At 45.7% G+C, this 19,978-nt stretch overlaps 1 protein-coding gene and 1 non-coding gene across 2 annotated transcripts in view; one reads left to right on the top strand and one right to left on the bottom strand.

Moving 5' to 3' along the window:
* The window catches only part of KCNK12 (potassium two pore domain channel subfamily K member 12), a 47,767-nt gene that overhangs the window by 16,198 nt on the left and 11,591 nt on the right, over window positions 1-19,978 (top strand). The window lies entirely within an intron of this gene.
* LOC118605962 lies at window positions 17,200-17,318 on the bottom strand. The gene has a single exon (XR_004952289.1). It is a non-coding gene; the product is annotated as a 5S ribosomal RNA (ribosomal RNA).

Genomic DNA, 19,978 nt, shown 5'->3' with positions numbered 1-19,978 from the left:
CCACCCCCCCTCCCCCAAGATGCTCAGAGATTACTGAGGGCAGCCTCCTGTGTCCTGCAGGTGAGAAAAGCACTGGGGGAGGGTGGCAAGAATGCAACAAAGGTTGGTATGTAGCAGTGACAGTAATTCATGGCATTTTTGTCCCTAAAATCATCTTCGCTTCCAACTAAATTCCTGCTTTATTTCTTTTTTAATGTTGTCCCATAAAATTTCTTTTAAAAAAATTATATATATATATATATATATATATATATATATATATATATATATATATACACACACACATGCTATTTATGGCTGAAGGGCACCCTAGCTTCAAACTTGGAGTTGAGTAGTGATTAATTCTCTCCCAGTTCCGGACATTGTCCCTCTCCCCAGGATGGAAAAGGGAGGAAGGAGGCATTCAGACCCTGCAGGGGAGGCCCAGCTTCTCTATGTAATATGATAGAATGAGCCAGCATCTACGAGGCCCTAGCTTTTCTCCCTTACAATGTTTCCAGTGTTTCCATCCTCAGAGTGGTGACACTGTAGTAAAAACACATGTCATTTAGAGCTCATTCCAGCCCCTTTGAGCAATGCACAGGGCACCAAAATGTGTTTATGCAAGGAGTTTGGAACTGGAGAGCTCCAGAAAAATGTGAGGTATAGATGCTGGGTGTGTGTGTTTCACATATACATACAGCAGTGAACAAATAGATAAACTGTCCCACTGTATGAAGCTAACATTTTAGTTGGGGAAGATGGTCAATAAGCAAACAAACAAACAAACAAACAAGTCGGATGTCAGGCAGTTGGATCTGCAAGTCTAGAACTCAAGGGAAAGGTTAGGGCTGAGATACAGATCTGGGATTTGCGAGCCTTCAAAACAAAAATCAATGTTCAGACTTGACCCTAAGCCAATTCAGTCAGAATATCTGGGGATCCGACCTGGGAATTGATATGTTAAAAGTTCACGAGATGATTCTAATGGCAGACAGGCTGAGAGCCCCTCACAAGGGTTAAAGCCCTGCCAAAGATTAGCTAGGGCAGTGGGTATGACCCCAGCTGCATATTAAAATTATCCAGAGAGCTTTAAAAAGTCTTAACTTTCAGGTTGTCCCCCCAGCATCCAACTGCATCGTACTCTCTGGGGGTGGGGATTAGGAATTAGTATTTTTTTTTATTAATTAATTTATTTTTTATGGTGACATTGGTTAACAAAATCCAATAAGTTTAAGCTGTACGTTTTAACAGTAAGGCATATATGTATATACATTGTATGTTCACCTCTCATAGTTAGATTTCTTTCTGTCACCACATATTTGACCCGCTTTATCCTGTCTACCTCCCACCTCTCCCCAACCCCTCCCCTTCGGTAACCACTAGTCTATTGTCCATGTCCATGAGTCTGTTTGTGTGTCCTGTTCTTTTGTTGCTTTTAGGCTTATATGCTACATATAAGTGATATCATGTGATTTTCAACTTTTTCTGTCTGGCTTATTTTGCTTAGCATGATTATCTTGAGGTCCATCCATGTTGTTGCAAATGGCGATATTTCATCTCTTCTTATGGCTGAGTAAGATTCCATTGTGTGTGTGTGTGTGTGTGTGTGTGTGTGTGTGTATAACCACAGCTTCTTTAGTCAATCATCTATTGTAGGACACTTCAGTTGTTTCCATGTCCTGGTTACCATGAGTAATGCTGCTATAAACGTCAGTGTGCAAATATCTTTTCAGACCTGAGTTTTCAAGTCTTTGGTGTAAATATCCAGTAGAGGGATTGCTGGATCATATGGTAGATAAATTCTTAGTTTTTTGAGGAACCCCCATACTGTTTTCCATAGTGGCTGTACCAATCTGCGGTCCCACCAGCAGTGTATGAGGGTTTTTTTTTCTCCGCATCCTCTCCAACATTTGCTATTACTTGTCCTGTTGAGTATAGCCATTCTAACAGGTGTGAGATGGTATCTCATTGTGGTTTGATTTGCATTTCCCTCATAGCTAGCGATGTTGGCATCTTTTCAAATAGTTGTTGGCCATATGTATGTCCTATGGAGGGGAGTGTCTGTTCAGGTCCTCTGCCCATTTTTTGATTTGATCATTTTTTTTGTTGTTATTGAGTCATGTGAGTTCTTTGTATAATTTGGATATTAGGCCCTTATCGGAGGTATTGCTTGCAAATATATTTTCCCATTTGGATGGTTGTCTCTTTACCTTGTTGATGGTTTTTGTTGTTGTTGTTGTTGTGCAGAAGCTTTTTAATTTGATGTAGGCCCATTCATTTATTTTTGCTTTTACTTCCCTCGCCTTTGAAGTCAAATTCATAAAATCCTCTTGAAGTCCAAGGCCCTTGAGTTTCGTTCCTATGTGTTCTTCTATGCATTTTCTTGTTTCAGGTCTTATATTCAGGTCCTTAATACATTTTGAGTTGATTTGGGTGTGTGGTGATAGACAATAGTCTAGTTTCATTCTTTTGTAGGTGGCTTTCCAGTTTTCCCAGCACCGTTTATTGAAGAGGTTTTCCTTTCTCCACTGTATGTTTTTGGCTTTTTTGTTGAAAATTATTTGCCAGTGTAAATATGTGTTTACTTCTGGATTCTCAATTTTCTTCCTCTGGTCCATGTATCTGTTTTTCTGCCAATAACATGCCGTTTTGATTATTGTCACTTTGTAGTATAACTTGAAGTCAGGCAGAGTGATGCCTCCAGCCTCATTTTTTTTTCCTCAGGATGGCTTTAGCAATTCGAGGTCTTTTGTGCTTCCATACAAATCTGATGTCTTTTTGTTCTATTTCTTTAAAAAATGCCAGTGGAAATTTGATGATAATTGCATTAAGTCTGTATAATGCTTTAGGTAACAATGTCATTTTAACTACGTTGATTCTTCTAACCCAAGAACACGGAATATCTTTCCATTTCTTTGTATCTTCTTTGATATCTTTTAATAGGATCTTATAGTTTTCATTATATAGGCTCTTCACATGTTTCATTAGATTTATTCCTAGGTATTTTAGGAATTAGTATTTTGTTAAACTCTTCAGCTGAGGTTGGAACCACTGAGTCCCAGGGAGTGATCATGGGACCCAGCGGAGAAGAGATTTGAAGACAGAGCCTTAGTTTCCGAAAGATGAAGGAGTGGCTAGGCAAAAGGAGAACTAAGAGAGAGGTCACAGGCTTTCCTCAGATGTCTGAACTATGGCTCTCCATTCACATATAAGTAGAAAAATGTAACTGGAAACTCAGTGTACATAAACTTACAGACTCAGGTTTCTCTGTAGGTCGATGGGTGGGCAGCCCGCCATTACCTGCGCAGTGTTTCCCAGGGTTCCTTGGGGCGCTTCATCTCCTTCCCCTCCTCAGCTGTCTCCTTCTCTGAGCTGCACCCACCTCCTTTGTCACCACTCTTTCATCTGCTGTCCACCTTCCAGGGATATGTTGTCATTCTTCATCTCCTGGAAGCCTCCCTCCCTGTTCTCAGTGTCATGGTTTACACCTTTATAACCTTTTACCATCATTTCAATAGGGTCTTACAAGGAGAGCAGATACATTCAGGTGATTAGATGGTCATCATGAACCAGAAGTCTCCCAACCTTCTGAAATCTGAGGATTACGTTAATGCTAGAAATATTTTTACAGAACACATATGATAAAGGTTACATATACTTTCAGTATCTGTTAGTAGAAGAAACACATATTTATACAAAGTCCTCTGAATTAATTCAATACCACTCCTAAATGCATTAATGGTTTTACATTTACATATATTTGGAAACAAATAGCATGAGCATGTAGGAGAAAGTTATTATGGCTGAGAACAACGCTCAGTGAATAAGTAGATTCAGACGCCCTTGCACTAATTGCAGAATGGTAGGAGTCCAAGCCGGAGAACTGGGCCCTACAACTGTAGGCCCTGGGAAGCCACAGCAGTTTTTTGAATAGGGGAGGGGCTGTTCCTGGGGCACTTAAGTTCTTGCTTCATTTACAGCTTTTCCATGTCCACTGGTGCTCTCTTTCTCTGGGAGAATAATGTGGGGTGGGTTCCTCCCCAACAGCCCCCTGAGCAAATTGTGGGCTGAGCAAATTGTTTACCCAAAGAAAACAAAAGAAGCTTAGTGAAATTCAATCTGGAATTTTTATTCTACCATCTTCCTCTTCTCTGTACTTCCTTATCCCCTATCTTTAGAAATTCTGTTCCTTGTTCTCTAATAGCACAAATGGTCAACATTTCTAAGCCCTATGCAAAACGCTTTACACACTTTATCTCATTTGCTCCTCACCACCATCCTGTGGAAGTAGGTACAATTCATAGCCTCATTTCATAGATGAGGAAACTGAGGCCAAAGGGAAGATAAGGGCTTTCTCAGATCGAAAAGCTAGCAAGTGACAGAACTGAGACTCTAACTCAGGAGCCCCTGCCTCCTCTGCTATTCTGCCCCTAACCCCACACCCTTCCAAGCGGCAAACTTGGTGCTGCCTGAATGAGGAATTTAGAGATGTAACAGATACTTAAATGATTGAATTGGAGATGGCCCCAGCCTGAGTGCAGCTAACACTCCCCTTGCTGCATCCTTAGCTCTAGTCCAACGAGACCTGGTATCATGTACCTCTAGGTCTGTACCACAGCACACTCTGCCCAGAACATGCTCTCCTGTCCTCTCCCCTTCTCTTATCCAAAATCCACGTAGCATTCAAAGGCCACTTCCTCTGCAGAGCCCACTGTGATGATTCAGGCTTCACCGACCCTTCTCCTTTGTTTTGCTTCTGCCAGTGATGATCTGGCTTCTCTCCCCACCAGACTGTTAGACCCTGCTTTTAAAAAATAATGACAAAAGGAATAGTCTTTAATTCATCAAAATAATATATCCTCATTATTGAACATTTGAAAAAGAGAAGCACAAAGAAATGGGAAAAAAAAAAATTCCCGTATTTCCTCCTCTAAAATAGAACTATGGAGATATTCCTTTGAGTCTTTTTTCTGGACTAAAATTTGGAGTCTTTCTTTTCATATATTGATATGTAATGTAGAAATAAACTTTTTAAAGCATCCCTGTTTGGGGAAGCACAGTATTCTTTGGAGAGGATGTGCCATAGTTTGTCAGAAGCATGACTGCACCCCCCACAGGACGCCCCCCGCCCAAGGAGGGCACTGGTGAAGACCATGTGAGTGAGTAATTGGGTTGCCTAGGGGGTGGAAAGGGGGTGGGTTATGTTTGGTGCGTGGTTCGTATTAGCCACAGGGGGACCATTAGGAGGCTGGAAAATTACAGAGCGCTCATGTTGAGCCCACGTCTGCCAACAAAGAGCACTTAAAACAAATCCCATGAAATTACAGCTTTCTCAGCCTATGAGTTACTCAGGAAGGTACACAGGACTGGTGTGTTTTAGTAAGAACACTGGGAACAATGGTGCTAGCCATCTCTGGGGCCTGGAAAGGTAGGGTTCGAAAGAGAAAGGCTTCCCCAGCTGCTGTTCTCAGTAAACAATCCGTCATTCAGAGATGACATTCACGGTGGAGGCCCCGGGCAGAAGAGCCAGGGCTCCCCCGGCTGCGAGGCCTCACTGAAGGATGGGCTGAGGCTTCACTAAGATCTAATATGATGAGAACTTCTTTGGCCTAGCTTACCTCAGACATCACGTGTGAGTTAAGGGGTGGTGGGGGGGGGGGATGGGGCGATGCGGGGGGCAGGGCACTGGCATGTCTGTGTGTCCGTCCAGGCGGAGGTCAGTCTAAAAGAAGGATAGGTGAAACTGACGGTGATGGGTCTAGAATGTTGCTCAGCCTTTGCTGCCACCAAGAGCTAAGGGAGGACAGGCCCTAGGGACTTGACACAACATCGGGGGATCCCCTGCTCCAAGCAGCAGTGATGGGGTATCCTCCTGGCTCTTTGGCGACGAGCACCCTTGCCCCCCTCCCATCAGTGGCAGAAATGGCAATGAGAATTGAAGCTGGGTGGACAATGCTTCATTCCTTCATGGAGAGATGGGAAAGACTTCAAAGACGTTACACATCCTTTTACGGACCTCCAGAAACACAGCGGCAGAGAGGAGAAGTGGGGACTGACCCTTCCCACGGCCCTATCTTGCTGGCCCAGCTCCCAGAACACCCGTCCATGGGCAGCATCCTCACAACCATCCTGATCCTTTCTCTATCCTTTTTCCCTAAGAGCTCATAGAGCAGATGCCTGAGAAAATACACCCCCTTGCTTTCTGGGCTGCCTGTCTGGCTGCAGGACAGAAGCACCTAGTGGGACAGCTGAGCTTCCAATGGGCTTCTTGCTCTGAAATCCCTAGACACCGTGTTGTCAGAGAACAGAGACCCACAAGGGGAGAGTTAGCCACCCTAGGGTCACTGACCCAAGTTTTGGCACCCCCTCCCCAACTTTCTTGCCTTAAACCATGCCTTTTAGAGCCTCAGATGGTACATCTGGAAACAGAACAATAGCACCCACTTCATAGATGGTTGGGAGGAAAGGTGAATAAACTATGTGTGAAAATAACCTTTAAAACCATCAGTCCTAGAGTATAGAAGCCTAGTAAGGAAAGCAAAGTGTAGCGATCAGAGTTTTAAAAAGTGGTGGGGATTGTTGCTCTTTGTGGCTGTGGTGGTGGTTGAGACAGGGTCTGTGATGTAATGCTCTGGCAGCTCTCTCAGTTAATTAACACACCTGCTCAAGTAAATTAAAATTCCCACCCGAAATAATTCCTTTAAAGAGAATACATTACGTATCAGTGTGTACGCTGACCCATGTATTTATCCACCCACCAGTATAAAGTTTTTCTCTAGCCAGTGCAGAAAACCTGTAAGCTTTTCTGTGTCTTTCCTGGCTGCTCACTGTGGCATGCACTGGCTTCCCACACACCTGAGTTCTTTGCAGGCAGCAGAAGCCTGGGCACCTTCACCTGTCTTTGGTACCCTCATCTCACGTCCCTGCTGAGGACCTCAAGGGTCACTGTGCAGCAGTGATTTCTCTGATAACACGAGAATCTATGCAGTGTGGCCAGGGTCCAGCTGAAACCTCTCATAGGCTCCAGAAAGCTCAGCCCAGATGCAAAACCTTAGGACAAGCCCACGGTGGCTGGCACCCACTTCTAGGAGACCCTCCCCTGAAATCTCCCAAGAAGCAGATCAAGAAGGGAGAACCAGCAGCAGAGTCGCTTTACATTTATGAAGGTATGAGTCTAGACGACAGCAGTCCCCCCTTATCCTTGGGGGATATGGTCCAAGACCCCCAGTGGATGCCCAAACTGGCAAATCATACTGACCCTGTGTATACTGTTTTTTCCTATACATACATACATTTTCATTTAAAGGAAGCACTTAACATTTCTCTTTGGCATACCTGAATTGCTAGCATCACTACTCTTGCACTTGAGGGGCATCGTTAAGTAAAATAAGGGCACACGAACACAAGCACTGCGATATCAGGACAGTTGACCTGATAACGGAGATGGCTACTGAGTGACTAATGGGTGGGTAGTGCATACAGCCTGGATATGCTGGACAAAGGGATGATTCAGGTCCTGGGCAAGGTGGAGCAGGACGGTGTGAGATTTCATCATGCTACTCAGAATGGCATGCAATTGAAAACATATGAATTGCTTGTTTCTGGGAGTTTCCATGTAATATTTTCAAACTGTGGTTGACCATGGTAACTGAAACGGCCCAAAGTGAAGCCGTGGATAAACGTGGACCACTGTAATTTTTAAAAACCAAAATTCCTTCTTATTACTGAGCACCTACTAAATACCTGGTATTGTGTTGGATCTGAGTGAGACTGGAATTGTGACTCATTTGCAAAGGCACCAGTCCTTGGGCTGTGCACATTCCAGGAGCAGTAGGCCTCTGTGCAATCCCCCTGTGCAGGGAGACTAGACTCTGTCCCTGGAGCCCGAGCCCAGTGTGGGGGTGAGAAGAGCCAGCACCAGAGAGAGCCTGAAGGGAGGTGGCCCATGAGAGGAGAACCAGGGGCCGAGGGCCTGAGGCAGTGTGCCCCTCCGGAGGAACTCAGCAGGTCTGACAGAAGCAGCTGGTTCCTCGCTGCCCCTACCTCGCCTGGGAGGTTATTGCTCTGGGTATAAACAGTCCCCTGCAGTTAGCAGGATAAATATAAACACAGCCTCCTGATCAGGGCTCAGCAACTAAGCTTTGCATCTGAGCTCCCTGCTGCCAACGCTGCTGCAAAACACAGAATAAGCAAGGTGCAGCAACACAGGCTGCTGCCGCTTAGCAAACAGGCGGTGTTGGTCAGCTCTGCTGCCGTAACCAAGTGCCAAAGACAGAGTGGCTTCTTCTCTCATGGCTCTGGAGGCCAGAAGTTCAAGACCTCTCTCCTTGCCATGTAGGGTGGCTGCCTTCTCTCTATGTCTTCACAGAGACTTCTCCCATGCATGTCTATGTCCTAATCCTCTTATAAGCACACCAATCATATTTAGGGGCTACTTATATGACTTCATTTTACCTTAATCACCTATTTAAAGACCCTATAAACAAATATAGTCACATTCTGAAGTACCGGAAAGTTAGGGCTTCCACATATGAATTTGGGAGAACAAAGGGTCATGAGGTCATTCCCTGCCTTCAGACTGAAACATGTCAGAACTTCCTGGGTGAAGGATAGTCGGTATGCATTTTAAAGACCACCTTGGAGAAAGAGATACATATATTGGTGAGACTGCTGTGACTTGAGGATTTCCAGAAATTGCTGTTGCTTATCAAATATGACTAAAAGCCAGCTTACTGCCACAAAGGATTTGAACAAGTTTTAAGTGATAAAACTAGTATAAGTTGAACTGTAAGCTCTAAGAGGGTAGAGCTATGTCCTAGCAGAATGCTTGCACATAGTGGGTGTTCAACAAATCTTGTGGACAGGAGAAAGGAGACAAGGGAAGGGGGAGGGAGGGATGATGGAAGCTGAAAGATAATTGAAAACTGATGAGAAATGTACCAAGCGCTGGGACAGTCCTATAGCAAGTGATCACTACATTGGCTCTGAGCATCCATTGCACAGGCAAACTGGGGGCTCAGCATTCAAGAAAAGGGAGCAAGTGCACAAGGGCCCCCAGGAAACCAACACTTCAAATCCTTAATTCAAGGAGAAATGAATCGCATACATCTCTAAATAAGGGACATAGGCAATGATATTTTTCCTTTGGCTTTGCAGAAGCCTGACATAATCTTCAAAAAGTTGTTTCCATCATCCCTTTTTAAAGGCAGGAAATGAAACATTAAATCATAGTGAAAGCATTTCTGTGGGGAGCAAGGATAATATGGTCCATGGTTGCTATTTTCTGATGACCTGACTTAATATAGAGATGGCACTTAGAGTCCCCACGAGAGGGACCCTAAGCCACCCAGTGTATGGAATTGTGTTATAGCAGCCTAAACAGACTAAGACAGAGAGTGAATGCCTTTAAAGCAAGATCTGATACTTGACAGACTGTTATGAAATTTCAAACCATCGTCTGTATTTTCTTCAAGACGGAGGTCTGCCCAGCTAGACCTTCTTTCTCTGCCGTTTGTGGGGTTTATGACCTTAATAAAAAGCATGTTTACCGAGTAGTTACTCTGCCAAGCACTCTGCTGAATACAGAAGCTGCCCATCTGATCCTCAAAGCAACTCAGTGAGGTAATACTTGTCTCTATTTGCTAGATGAGGTGTGGCGAGTAGCTCTGAATGAGTGGTGGGGCCTAAATACAACCCACATCTCTGACTCCAGGGCCTGGAATTTTAACCACCATATTCTGATACGAGGGCAAGTTACTCGACCTCCCTGTCTTAGTCCACTCAGGCTGCTATAACAAATATACCATAGACTGAGTGGCTTAAACAACATTTCTTTCTCACTGCTCTGGATGCTGGGAAATCTAAGATCAAGGTGCCAGCAGATTTGGTGTCTGGTGAGAGCCGTCTTCCCGGTTTCCAGACAGCTGCCTTCTCACTGTGTCCCCACGTGGTAGAAAGTCAATGAGAGCTCTCTGGGCCCCTTTCATAAGAGCACTAATCCTATTCACAGGGGCTGCACCCTCATGACCTAATCACCTCTCAAGGGTGCTACCTCCTATTACCATCACCTTGGGGGTTAGGATTTCAACATATACATTTTGGAGGAACACAAACATACCATTCATGACATTCCCTGTGGTTAAGTGAAGCACCTGTCTGGACCCTGAGCTCTGCCAGGCGTGAGTGTAAGCTTAGCCTTCCCTGGTAAAGCTGCTTCAAGGGCCGTCTCCACTCTCGATGTCTGTTTCTTCCCCCCTCAGCACAATCTACAGCCCCCTGCAGTCTGCCATCCACGAGGCTGTGCCCCATCCTGTCATGCCTAGAACCAGCTAGTTGTCAAGTCTCAGGGAAACTGTTAGGTGTCTATCTTACTAGATCTTTCTAGAACTTTCCTTGCCCTCTCATTCCTGCTTCTTTAAACCACTTGTCTCCTCTGGCTTTAGTGACTTTGTTCTCTCCTGCTTTTGTGTCCTTCCTTTGGCCACCCTTCCTTAGTCCCCTTCTGTTACCACCCTGCTTTGGGCCACTTGGACCTGTCAGATGCCACAACCCCAAAATGGACTCCCTGATCCCACCTCTGCACATAGCAGCCAGAGAGACTGGCTTTATTATTATTATCACATTATTTATTATGATTACTGTCATATAAAGTTTTAATAGGTAAACATTGAGTGAGAGCATGTAAACACTATATACAAGATAAAACTGATGTGCCCTCGAATATTTTCTTTGTTACAAGCGAAAGATGTTAGGCTTAAGAGATGAGGTTGAGAGACAGGAGGTACAAATTCTCGCTCAGACTCAAAGTCACATTACCTCCCACGAATTCAATTTCCTTGTCTATAAAATGGGGAAAAGGATGACATTCTCTTTCCTGGGTTATAGTGAGGGCCAAATGTAATCAGACAAAAAAAAATTGCACTACGTACTGTCCAGGGCTATTTAAAATGTTAATGGTTGTTCTTATAATCTTAATTCCTTCTTGAATGGTATGAGATTCTGCTGATAGAGAAGAAAGGCAGTTATCAATTATATTTAACATCTCCATTGCCCCTTGAAATCTACTTGAATCATTTATTGTATTTCTTCCTCTTTTCATAAACCACTGGTTTATCTGTTTATCTCTCATTCAAAATTAAAATGAGAATGTTACATTTTCTCATATTTTAGGGCATTGGTGTAAGTTAAACTTTGCCCTGAGCGTGTCCATGAGAGAGTCGCTGACTAATCTCTATGTCTAATGTGTTCTTTCTCTTTCTCTCTTCTCTTATTCTCTATCCCCCCATTTCTTAGCCTGAGGGCCTTTACTCCAGCTTTTGACTGACCTGAAACACTCCTACCCCATCATTTACTTGTGTATGATGCTTGTAGATTATCCATCTCCCACGCTGAAATACAGCCTCGTGAGGCAGGGAACTATATCTATTTGGATCACTGCTGTGTCCCAAGTGCCTAGCACAGTGCCTTGCACATAGTAGGTCCTCAATAAATATTTGGCTGGAGTGGGCGAGGGAGGGAGAAGGTAGGCATTTAAAGAAAATTAAATTTAATAAGTTTTTCTAACCAGATAGTTAGATATAGATAAATAAATAAATAAGTATTCTTCAAGTGAATGAAAGCATCCTTCACAGGCTCCTCATCTGCCCTTTAAAGGGTACCCCAGGGGCACTTCTTCTCATACTGTATGTGACCCCTGGGAAGTCTAATCCTATGACCCCTGAATCCACATCCCAGCCCGGACCTCCCAGACCCTCCCTCACCACCTCCACCTGCCTGGCTAAGGCATCTTTATGACTCAGCCAGCAGCACCTCCTCTGGGAAGCCTTCCCAGGTCTCTTCTATTCTTTCCCAGTGTCCCCCAACATCATCCAGGCTCTTATTCATAACGATCATTCTTTTGAGAACAGAGGCCTTATTTTATTCATTTCATTTATACATTTTTAAACATAATAATGCTTATTGGGGGACAAGTTATGGTTTCAAAAGTAGCAACTGCCCCATTTGTACCACAGGAAATGCGAAATATTTATAAAAACATATAGAAGAAAATTAAAATGAAAACCACCCACAACCTAGGGGTGTCTATCACCTACGAAATTAAATACATGCGTGTGCGCATACACATGTACAGATACAGCCAAATACATTGGAAGCCTTGGAAAGAATTTCTTTAAAAACAAATAATGGGTGGCATCCAATAAAATGCTGTGATGGAATGCCGAATGGAGAACCATTTTGAGAAGAGAAAAGCAGCCCCTGAGAGCAGGGATCTAGCCTGGCACTCACAGCTAGACTGGGCGCCCTGATGTGGAATGTGAGCCATTTCACAGGACGCCTACATCAGACAAAGCCACTTTATGACCATGATGAAGTGAGATGAGAACAAGACCACTCACCCATAATCATCTCCGAACATAGACCAAATAAGAACACCATCCAAACCACAAAAAATGACAAGACGCTTCCCTTGGTTTAATGTGACCGATTGCTGCTTCTTTACCAATCACAGCTTTAAACTTGCTCCATTAGTCCCCCCATCTAGGTGAGAAGTATCCAGACTCCCAGCCCTAGAATTATCCCTGCTCCTTGGCAGCATCCCATCCAGAGCAAAGCCTTGCTTCTTGAGCTCTCCCCCAAATCACCTAACTCAAGCTTAAATCCTAAATAAGTCCTTTCTGCCATTCGCCGACTGAGACGCCCTGCAGCTCCCCATGGTGTACGGTCTCCCCTGTCGCCATGAGTCAGTACACTCAGTTTTGTCCAACTGTGGGTGTGTTTGTGGTGGCCTCTGGCTGCAGGGTGTGGACAGGATCACACATCATCATATTCCTTCCCTAGCTCCATGCCTGGCACATAGCAGGTCTCAGGAACATGTCAGATGAATTAACTAAAACTAAGATGGAAACCATGACTCTTACAGCACCTGCTTGTCACCGCTAGACAAACGGGCAGTTCTGTCAGGAATTTAGCAGCTGTCCTCTGAGCACCCGCATTATAGAGGGTGAGAGGACATCTAAGACATTGGCTGTGTCCTACTGACAAGACAACACAGAAAAACTGAAAGGGTTAAATAATGCTCTGGAACAGTGGTCACAAGCAGCACATAGCTAAGTGACTGAGGGGCTGAAAGAGCTGCCAGGGGATGAATTGGATGGAGATAGGTCAAGAGAAAAGGGTATAAGTTGTTGCAGACTTTGAAAGCTGGGGAACAGTGGGTGCACAGGCATGGACGCGAGAACGTTCCTGGCACATTTGCTGGATGCTAGGTTCTGTGTGGGCTTGGGTTCTGACCGTCTTGCTCACCTCATATCCCCACAGTGCCTGACACAGAGCAGGCTTTTAGTAAATGCCTGGGAAATAAGTATAGGGGTATGAATAAGTCAGTGAAGGAACCTGAGGGCCTGAAGAAGTTTCAAAGAGGGGAGATGATGCAAGAAAAGTGGGTCGGGGCCTTGAATGCCAGTCTAAGAAATTCTAGATCCTCCTGTCAAATAAGAGCTCGGCATGGTATGAGCAGGAGAGCAATCCCGGCAGAGCTGTGCTTTAATACAATCGATCTAGAACAATGTGCAGAACAGACCAGAAGGAGAGAGAAACTAGGGAGTCTGGGTCCAAGGCCATCAGAGCTTCTCTGTGCAAACAGGGGGAGAGGCTAAAGGCAAGGTGATGACTGAAAGGAAGTAGAACTTGGAGCTGGGCACACCTGCGTAGGAATCCTGGTCGTGCCATTTTCTGTGACCTTGGACGAGGTCTGTGACACCACTGAGCCCCAGCCTCTACCTCTTGTCATTCAGGATCTGGTACACTCATGCCACAGACCCAGGGCAGGCATTTCGGCAAAGTCACTGGCTTGGTACAATAATTTGCATGTTTCTGAGCAAAATCACAGCTGCGTTCTCTAAACCAAAGGCTAAATCAGGCCTCGAGGTGCAACGGAAAGAGATGTGGTTGTGGGGTTCAGACCGCGTGTTGGTGTTCTTTTACTCGTTACTTCTCTGAGCCTGGGTTTCCTCACATGAATAATGACAATAAGCCCCCACTTTCAGGAATCACTCTGGGGATACGTCTGTGAAAGCACCCACGGAGTCTGAGCACTGGCGAGGGGCTCCATAAAGCCAGCCCCTCCACCCCTCACTTCCTGTGAGCCAGGGATCAACCTCGCTTCCTTGTAGGCAGCTGAGAGCAGAATGTGAAGGAGGAACTGGCCCCTACCTGGTTTGGAGGAGGGGGTGCATCACCCCTTAGCCTCAGTCCAGGGGTCTCATGACCCAGCCAGGACAAGAGAGAGCCTTCGCTGACCTCAGGCAGCGGGCATGTCAGCCGGCCAGCAGAGCAGACACAGGGCTCTATGGATGCTCTAGCGTACCTCCCTGGCTGCAGCTTTACAGCATGGGTTTGTTTTCATCCTGCCTTCTCATCTTTATCACTGCTCCGGTACAGCCAACCAGGCCACCTTCTGTGAGAAGAGGTTGGGGACAGGAGGCGAGTGCTGGGACAGCTCCTTGGACTGATAGGTCCAGAGCCCGAGGACTGGTCCCCGGGCCTGAGGGAGTTGTCCAGAGGGCTTGGAACCTAGCTTCTCAGGCTCTCGGCCCTTTTCCCTATGTCTCCCCTCAGCCCGAGCACAGAGGCCCCCGTTCCACTGGGCAGGGATGTGGGGTGCTTCTCCAGGTGTATAAAAACTGAATTGACTGAGCAGAGTTGGAATTGTCCACGTGAGAGCAGGAGTCTTTGCTTACAGGAACCACCATAGGTTTCCTTTCTGAAAATCTGCTCATCTACCACAAATGCTTTGAGGTAAAATGTGATTCACTTGACATTGTACTGACACCTCCAAGCAGAGGTGGATAGACTTGCCGTCTCCCCACAGCCAGGTCTGTCTGCCTTTCTGAGAGGCGGCATGTGCCCTACCACAGCCCTGTTTGGGGATTCTGAGGTCGGGGAGCAAGGAACAGGGCCAAGGCAGTCATCTCCCTGCCCTGACTCTAGGCTCTTGTTGGACAGGCTTGTGTCCCTTCAGGGACTGTCCCTGCTTTCCTTGGTCTTGGATTCAGTTTTCTCCCACAATTCTGGACTGAGGCTAGGGTTCTGCTCTTTTTTGTGGGGGGCAGGAAGGGTGGTGATCTCATCCCTGAAAAGGATTAGTCATCAGAGAGACAGGGACAGATCTGGGGGTGGGGGGAACAGGACGGAGGACAGGCTCTATGCAAATGAGTCATCTTCCCGCCAGCTACATGGGGCCTGAGCTTGACAGCTGCTCCCCGGGAGAGGTTGTTAAGCAGGAGCTACCCGGAGGTAGGAGTAGTTAACCAGCTTTTAATAACTCATTTTGCTGAATGATTTCTGGTGAGGAGAGAAAACCTTAATCCCACAGACGAAGCGCAGAGTGAGGGGAGGTTTGAGCCAGCCCCACCAACAAGGAAAGCAGTGCCATGGTTCAAAGCCGATTCTTGGAGTCACCTTCCCATTGCTCATACCTAACCAAAACTTTCCTAATGTTAAAAATCACCAGCCCTCCTGCTCTCATCAAACATAGAAGATCATCCCAAAAAAAGGCCCCCACAAAACAAGCCAAAAGCAAACAGGAAGATGGGGAGGGGCCCACTTTTTCCGTGCGCCTTGCTGGCCCGCGCCCCTTTGGCCTGAGTCACTGAGCATTCAGTATGAGCCCAGCCTCACGCTGGCTATGGAGCAGGGAAAACCAGGCTTGCAGCCCTCAGGGTGTCTGTCCATCTAATCTGCAATTTAGACAAATTCATAAACGCCAACAGAGAGAGCAGCCCATAGTCTCAACTTTTCCACAACAGTTTCATTTCCAGTATCCCACCCAGCTGCCACACTCAATTTTGGGACTGGAAAAGGTGGCGCCTCCCTCTTGGTAGGCCTCCCCGCTACCCAAGCCCAGAGGCGGTGATGCTACTCACCTGGACCAGCTGAGGAAACTGAGACCCAGGAAGGTGAAAGGACGGCAAGTCGGCGGTAGAGTTGGTCTCCGGGGAGCTTTTCCTTGCCGCCAAAATTCCTAGTCATGACTTGTCTATATCTTGGATCAAGGATCACACCTTGCTTGTGGTGTTTCCCAATTAAGCTTGCTGGGTTTTGAGCACTTACCATGTCCTAGGCACTGTGGGAAGCATGCGGGAACCACCCCCTCATTTACTCCTCATAACCTTCTGAGGAAGGCTGTCATCAGGCCACTTTTAGAGGGAGAAGTAATATGTCCACATTACTCCACTAGCAAATGGAGGTCCCAGAGTCTGACACCATTTTCTGCTCTCAACTCTCCAAGAAAGGTGATGTCAGCCCTTCCCAAGCTGCAGGAATGGAGACTTGCTGAGTTTATCTTCTGTAGCTGGAGGTTTCCAGAGCTTGTCAGTTTCTAGAAGACAGAGCGTGTTGTCAGATGCCTTGCTCAGGTGCTGGAGAAGCCTCTAGAGGTGCCAGGTGATGCTCTCACTCCTCCAAAGCTCCTGTATGTTCAGCTCCAGTACGAGATGGAGGGAAAGTTCTCCCAGCCTCTTCTTTCTTCCACAGGTTCACCCACTCCATTAGCAAGTTATTGCACACTGCTGGTGGGCCAGGCACTGAGCTACGTTTGGGAACCAGCCAGGCTGACCTCCCCACCCCGCCACAGCCCGTCCTGTGCACTCTCCCACCGGGCGTGCCTTTCTCAAACCAAGCCTCTCCTTCCTCTTGAAATCCCACCCACTCTTCAAGACTGAGCAGGATACCTCTTCCACCATGAGTCTTTCCCAGTCACTCCACCAGGAGGACCTCTGCCCTGATTCTGACCTAAATTGCCTGGGTGCCCACGGGTCTTGGGGGTGGTTTTAAGTTTCCCAAGTGATTCTTTTGTGCAACCGGAGTGAAAAACTGCTGCTCCAGTGAGAAGCAACATACTTCTTTTTCTTCCAAATTCTTGTGCATTTGACTTTCTCCCTTATAACATCACAAGCTCTGTCTTCTACTTTCAAGTCTAGGTTCTGCCACTTGCTGCTTCTGGAATCTGGGAAAATTATTTAACCTGTGTCTTTTATCTATCAGATGTAATTCTGTTTATTAATCTCACAATTGGGGATGATAATAATTCCCATGGTTGTTTATCAAATCTAAGGTACCATCAATTTTATTTTTATTTTAGGCGAGGAAACTCTTGGTTGATCTCTCACGGATTGCAAGGACCTTGTCAGCTTACAATTCCTTACTTTTTATTTTTTATGCCTACAGCACCTGGTCTTCCTAGGTGGTCTCCCATCCAAGTACTAACCAGGCCCGACCCTGCTTAGCTTCTGAGATCAGACAAGATCAGGCTTGTTCAGGGTGGCATGGCCGTAGACAACACCATCAATTTTAAATGCACCATTATTGCATATCATTAAGAATTTGAGATGCTGGGTGGCTCCATAGTGTAGTGGTTAGCACGTCTGCTTTACACACAGAAGGTCCTGGGTTTACACCCCAGGCGGAGCCACAGACCATGCCCCAGGTGTGCCAGGCCCCGGGTGTGCACAGTGAGCACGTGGGAGGAGACGCCTTGCCTTCAGAGATCCAGTTCTTAAGGGGAGACAGCAACATCCAGAGGTCAGGGATGGAAGCGGGGCGAGGGGAATTAAAGAGGAGAAAAAGAAAAGAATTTAAGATGCTATCAAATAAACTAATCCAGGTCATTTGTTGTAAGATGAATCCCGATTTCAGGAATGTTATAAAGGAAGAGGCTGCAGCTCATAATGAATGAATCCCGGTGCCTCCTAGATTTGTCGTGAGGACGAAATGCATTGATGTATATGAAGTCTTGGCACGGGGCCTGGAAATAGTGAGGACTCAACACGTGTCAGCTATTATTATCCCCTCCACATTTTCATTCCCCACTGAATACCTTAGTGACTTTTCCCAGCCATTCTTCCAGACCCATCCCTCCCGAAAGGTTTGGATCTTTTCCAGTCTGCGGGTTGTCCTCCCTGGGGGAGTGACTTAGATAAAGATGACATGGGCAGCCCTGGGGTTCCAGGAGCCTCCCTCTTTCTCCGGGACGGTCAGTGTCTCAGCTTCAGCCACAGAGCACCTCACAGCCCACCCCACATCTCTCTGTCCCCTGTTTGGAAAGGGAGGGGCACTGAAAGGCCTGGCTGCTGGCCTGGCCTTGGGCAAGGCCCAGACTGGAATGAGCTTCAGGCTTCTTGATTATTACGAAGAGGCTGTTAATCCTTCCTCCAGCCAGTCAGGAAAGATCAGATGAGATAGGGATGCTGGGAAAGGATTCTCGGAGGAACTTGCCTAGCAGACGAGAGGGCCCATGGGTAGGAGGGCCAGGTTTAGCAAATAAAAATATAGGACTCCCAGTTAAATTTTACAGATAAAAACGAATGTCCCAAACATTACATGGGACACGTTTACACTAAAATATGATTCATTATCTGAAATGCATATTTAACTGGGTGACCTGCCAACTCTAATGTGTCCCTTCCCATCCCCTACCCACTGATGCCACACCTCAGCTTTCCCACGCTCTCTGATATTTAATTCTCAGCCTTTAGAAGTTCTTAACATTTTTACTTTCAATCACTCAGTCAATAAATAACTCTCAGTGCCTAATTTTACAAGATTTCCTCATTCACTGTAGAGAGTAGATTCATAATAATAGTAAACCTTTATTAAGGGCTTATTAATGTGTGAGGCATGATTCTAAGTGTTTTGCATATATTAACTCAATTTAATACAAAAAAAATTGAAGTAGGTATAGTATCATCTCTAGTTTACAGATGAGACCGCTGAGGCACAGAGAGGTTAATTAATTTGCTCAAAAATACACAGCTAGGGAGTGATGGAGCTAGGATTCAAATCTGGGCAGCCTACTTCAAAATAGCCAATGGGATGTGGCCCTAAGTTGCAAGGGGTATTCAATCTCATGTCTATCTTTTGGACAGGTCCCAAAAGATAATTAATACAATAAGTCATCTACACTTGTGATTCGAAGTTCACTGAGCAGCTGGGACAATGTTGGAAATGAAGAACTGTGAGCCTCGCCCCAGAATCTAACAAGATATCCAGGCGGGTCGTAAGCAGTTTAGTCTGAAAATTACTGCTCCAAACAAGCAGAGTGAGAGTCTGTTCATTCACACAACAAACTTGGCCCAAGCACATTCTACCATTCCAGGCACTGTTCTAGACACTGCAGAGTCGCAGTGACTTTTTAAAAATGTGGGAAATCCTCATGCATGTTTTTAAATGTCCCATTCTTAATTCTTCATGAGGGTAGAGTATAGCCTTTCTCAGAAATAACTCTTTGAAACACTCAAGTCACATGAGGTGATTAAAACTATTCTGTGGTCAAATTGGTTTAAGGAACACTGGATAGTGTTAGTATAACCTCCTTGGATTCATAAGTCACACCAACACAGTAAGTGCTCTGAAAAGTCCTGCAATATATAAACTTGTTTCGCTTCAACTCATTTTTTTAGATCATGGGAATTCTCCTCCCCACCCCCCATCAGGTCTATCATCTCAGCTATTATCTCATCTTAAGGAACACACTTTGGCAGAATGTATTACAATTCACAAAGAGGGTTCACATTGGGAGGTTTACATTTTACGTTTGAAGAAATCGAGACTCAGAGGAGTTAGCGATAGTGACTTGCTTCAGTCACTTGGCTGATAGAGGCCACAATAGGAATCAAACCTTTGAGTTCGTGTCTGGTACTATTTCCTTGACACTGGGCTGCTTAAACAGGCCCTTAGCCATCAGCACCAGTTTGTGTGTGTTTGGTTACAAGTCACAGAAGGCTGAACCAGGAAAATGGATTTATGGGCTCATGCAACTGGAAGTCCAGAGGTAGGTTGGGCAGCATGGCCAGTTTGATTTGACAGCTCATAAGAGTCATCAAGGCCTCATTTCGTTCAGGCTACATCCACTTGGCCTTTTATAGTATCAGCTTCATTTTAAGGCTGGCTCCTTCTCATGGCCACAGATGGCTGCCAACCACCCTGGGGCTACCTTCTG

The sequence above is a fragment of the Rousettus aegyptiacus genome, unplaced genomic scaffold, assembly GCF_014176215.1.
Source record: "Rousettus aegyptiacus isolate mRouAeg1 unplaced genomic scaffold, mRouAeg1.p scaffold_m13_p_7, whole genome shotgun sequence".
NCBI classification, from domain to species: domain Eukaryota; kingdom Metazoa; phylum Chordata; class Mammalia; order Chiroptera; family Pteropodidae; genus Rousettus; species Rousettus aegyptiacus.
Note: the sequence above shows the minus strand (reverse complement) of the source record. Positions and strands in the feature narration are given on the sequence as shown.